This window comes from Thamnophis elegans, chromosome 15, assembly GCF_009769535.1.
Source record: "Thamnophis elegans isolate rThaEle1 chromosome 15, rThaEle1.pri, whole genome shotgun sequence".
Lineage (NCBI taxonomy): Eukaryota > Metazoa > Chordata > Lepidosauria > Squamata > Colubridae > Thamnophis > Thamnophis elegans.
This window is the reverse complement of record NC_045555.1, coordinates 44,137,095-44,141,965: the sequence shown is the minus strand read 5'-3', so window position 1 is coordinate 44,141,965 and position 4,871 is coordinate 44,137,095.

The following is a 4,871-nucleotide window of genomic DNA, read 5'->3' as shown; positions in this document are numbered from 1 at the left end:
AACAAGGAGCAAACCCAGTCTCCATCTCCATCTCTCTGTCAAACAGAACCATATAGGGGCTTCTCCACAAATCCTTCAGTTCTGGGTGGCTGCTGGTTGATCGGGCTCCTCCACCCGGCATTCCTTTCTGCTGTTCACAAAGCCAGGAGTAGCTTTTTGGCTCCCTGCTATATAAACACGAGGAGGATCCGGGGCTAGCTACAACTGAGAGATTCCTGGGGTAGTTGGTGCATCAGGGAGAGTTTCTGGCGTGCAGCAGATGCTCTGGCAAGATCCATGTGTGTACTATGTGTACGGAGCTGTCAATGGGGGCACAAGAGGAATCATTAATCCAGCCTTGGCTCCATCCTGGAAAGAGTAGGCGTGGGGAGAGACCAAATGTTAGAACTGCCAGAGAGATTAATGCCTCGTTGTGCACTACAGGAAAAGCAAAGCTGTGATTTGACTTTAGAACTATGTGGCCACCGAGAAAAGTGGTAATGCAGAGCAGATGCCTTATCAAACATATGACTAAGAGATATTCTGGGTTATGCTAGTCAAAACAAAAGGAAAGGAAAATTATGCTCATGATGTTCCATAAAGAGCCAAGGTGGTGCAGTGGTTAGGGTGCAGTACTGCAGGCCATTTCAGCTGACTGCAGTTCGGCTGTTCAAATCTCACCGGCTCAGGGCTGACTCAGCCTTCCATCCTTCCGAGGTGGGTAAAATGAGGACCCGGATTGTTGTTGGGGGCAATATGCTGACTCTGTAAACTGCTTAGAGAGGGCTGAAAGCCCTATGAAGCGGTATATAAGTCTAACTGCTATAATATAAAAACATGGATTATTAGCATCCCAAAAGTGCTTTTTCCCAAAAGCACACTTGATCTTCTAGGGTTTTTTTTTTTCCCCTTTCAAAACATTTCACTTCTCATCCAAGAAGCTTCTCCAGTTCAAAAGCAACTTTAGGAGAAATGTAATCTGGATGATTGAGAATCCCCATAGAAGTAAATTTAACAATTATGTATTTTTAAATGGTAGTAGTATCCGTGACCCGACAAAAGCGCGAACGTCAAAAGCGCGCCGACAAAACCGCGGTGCTAAAACCGCAATGTCAAAAGCGCGCCGACAACAGCGCGCCAACAACAGCGTGCCGACAGAAGCGCGATTTAAGTTAAGGTAAGGTTTAGGGTTAGGTTTAGGGTTAGGTTTAGGGTTAGGTTTAGGTTTAGGTTTAGGGTTAGGGTTAAGTTTAGGGTTAGGTTTAGGGTTAGGGTTAGGGTTAGGTTACAGCGCGCCGACAACAGCGTGCCGACAGAAGCGCAATTTAAGTTAAGGTAAGGTTTAGGGTTAGGTTTAGGGTTAGGTTTAGGGTTAGGTTTAGGTTTAGGGTTAGGGTTAAGTTTAGGGTTAGGTTTAGGGTTAGGTTTAGGGTTAGGTTACAGCGCGCCGACAACAGCGTGCCGACAGAAGCGCGATTTAAGTTAAGGTAAGGTTTAGGGTTAGGTTTATGGTTAGGTTTAGGGTTAGGTTTAGGGTTAGGTTTAGGGTTAGGTTTAGGGTTAGGGTTAGGGTTAGGGTTAGGGTTAGGGTTAGGTTTAGGGTTAGGGTTAGGGTTAGGGTTAGGGTTAGGTTTAGGGTTAGGTTACAGCGCGCTTCTGTCGGCGCGCTGTTGTCGGCGCGCTTCAGCGCTCATTCGTGGGCGTGGTTTTGTCGGCGCGGTTTAGTCAGACGCGCTTTTGTCGTTCGCGCATTTGTGGTGGAACCAGTAGTATCATTATCAGAATTGTATGCAAAGTATATTGACCCAGATAATACACTGTTCACCAGGCACTTATGGATGTTAAAGAAAAAAATCATAAATAAAATTATTTTAAAAAGAGAGAGAATCTCCATAAAAGTAAAGGTAAAGGTTTCCCTCACACATATGTGCTAGTCGTTCCTGACTCTAGGGGCAATGCTTATCTCCGTTTAAAAGCCAAAGAGCCAGCGCTGTCCAAAGACATCTCCGTGTCATGTGGCCGGCATGACTAAATGCCGAAGGCACACAGAACACTCTTACCTTCTGTTGTGGCCCAGCAGGAGCTGCTGATGGACTCGGATAGCGAGGAAACCTATGAGTCTGCTATGGAAGATGTGGAGGACCCTGGGCAGGGTTCAGCCTCAGAGCAGGGACCAGAGAATCTGGTTGGCCACCAGGAGGTGCCTGAGGCATGGAGCAGTGGGGAAGATCAAAGGGAGTTTGTCCCTTGTGCCAGGCAAAGAAGGGCGGAGAAACGGAGGCAGCAGTTACGGAGACAGACTCATAAGAGATAATCAAGCCCAGGTGGTTGTGGCTTGGCCCCTCCCAAGAGAGTATATAAGAAGAGACTTTGGGAGGAGTCCTTTTGCAGGATACAACTGTTGGTAGTAATCTGGAGAACTCCTTGTCTGGTCTGCCTTGTGTTCCCATGTCTGTTGGAGTCTGGGTTGCTGCCAATTTCTTGCCAGTGAGTTGTGTCTGGGCTTTCAGCCAACAGGATTATAATTGCTGTGAATAAAGAGTGGCAAATAGCTAAGCCTGTGTCTGTGTTCATTACTGGATGGAGGGGGGGGGGGCAGAACACCTTCCCACCAAAGGTGGTTCCTATTTTTTCTAGTTGCATTTTTACATGCTTTCGAACTGCTGATTTTGGTAGAAGTTGGGACAAGTAACAGGAGTTCACTCCGTTACGCGGCACTAGGGATTGGAACCAGCAAACTGCCCACCTTTCTGATCACCAAGCTCAACGTCTTAGCCACTTAGCCACCACATCCCATAAATCCCAGTGTTTGCCCCTAAATTTAGTTTGAAGTAAGCAACCCAACATCTCCATCAGTGGCATCTGCAGGCTCATAAGATGTGGCCAAGCTATGTTCGTTTTCAGGTTGTGTGCAGTGTATAGAGCCGAGGTGGTGCAGTGGTTAGGGTGCAGTACTGCAGGCCACTTCAGCTGACTGTTATCTGCAGTTCAGCGGTTCAAATCTCACCGGCTCAAGGTTGACTCAGCCTTCCATCCTTCCGAGGTGGGTGAAATGAGGACCCGGATTGTTGTTGGGGGCGATATGCTGACTCTGTAAACCGCTTAGAGAGGGCTGAAAGCCCTATGAAGCGGTATATAAGTCTAACTGCTCTTGCTATTGCTATTGCTAGTGTGACTGTGAGGAGTGTGACTGCTTTTATCTCACTGTATTTCTTTACACCACTTGAAGTCCAAGGGCTTCTTAAAAAATTTACTAAAGGTTTATAGCCAAATTTGCTGAACTGAATGGAATTTTCCCAGGCTCTCATATTAATTGTGGGATTAGGGTGTTCTTTACTTCAGTTTAGCAATTGATATAGAAATAAACAGACTTGGGTATGAAATCCATGTTGTAGTAGCTCAAGTTACTAAAATTAATATTGTTGGGAATCAGGGATGCATTATGTAAGGCTGCTCGCAGTTCTTTGTGGAGTTATCTAGGAATAACATGTGTGTGTTTCAATCCAGAGCAGTGTCCCTTCACACACAACTGGTTTTCCCCCCACCGCATCGGTTGTTGACTACAACACCCATTAGGGGTCAGGATGAGGGGAGTTGTAATCCAAACTATCTGGAAGGGCCCAAATAAGCTGAAAAACGTGTTAAGAGTCTGAATCCTTCAGATCATTTCCTCAGAATTATCAGTTATTAAAGAGCACATTTCACACGGATCTCACTAGAATAAAAACCCTCTTCCATAAATTTGAAATACTGTCTGATTTAGCTTCCTTACAAAGCCGGATCCAAGACATTCCACTGGAAAAGGGCGGGAGGGGGGGACCTAATACATGCCTTTGCTTTATAAGGCAAAGCAGTTGACTGGGGCCTCTGGTGAACCACCTCCTAAAAACCTGAGCGAGACTTTATCCTTTTTATTTAAAAATCACGTTTCTCTCTGCAGGCACACCAGTTTCTGAGCCTGCAAGTACCATCCCTAAAAATCAACAGGAACAATCAGCTTGGTTCACAGAAGAAAAAGAAAAAGAGTTATGAGAGAAAAAGAGATATTTGAATTTGTGGCAGCAATCATATTCTTTAAGGCAGGGGTGCCCAACTTAGGGGTCCAATTGTTAAGTGGGATTTTATGACTCTGTGAAGACCCCCCTCTCAAGAAAAGCCCCCACAGTACAGTGGTCGCCAACCTTTCAGACCCCAGGGACCACTAAATTCATAATTTTAAATCCCGCAGACCACTAATATGATCAGGGGTGGGTTTCTCGCCCCGTTCCAACCAGTTCGGTTGGAGTGGGGCCGGCGGCGTCCTCGTGCACGCGTGCGGTGTACGCATGCGTACTAGCATCTGCGCGACGCTCCAGCTGCTCCTGGACGATCGCGCAGGTGCTGTATGCATCCTGCGCATGTGTGGAAGCGCAGAACTCATCAAAACCGGGTAAGGACCGTGGGCAGGTGGGCGCGCCCTTCGCCGTTCCCGGAAGTTACTTACTTCCGGGTTCGGCGACCAATCGGTTCGCAGGGACCGCCGCGAACTGGTTGAAACCCACCCTGAATATGATCTGCCTCATGACCAGCTGAGTGGCATGGCAAGGTGGGTCATGTGGCTGGGTGGGTGTGGCCAACTCAATGTCACTCACATCAAGGGGTGCCTTACCAACCTCTTCTTGCCACATTTCACCTGTCCGCCCGGGCTCCTTAGGGCCCCAACAGGAAGCAGTTGTTGGAGCCACCACGAGAAAGAGTTGGCAAAACAGCTGGCTCAGTTCAAATTGGTTCTGACCGAGAAGGGGGTGTCAGCAGAAGCACCTCACTAAGCATAAGCATAAGCTTTCAAAGCAGAGGGGAGACCTGTGGGAGTCTAAGGCCAGGTACCAATGCCTGGAGGCTCAGCAGGCTGA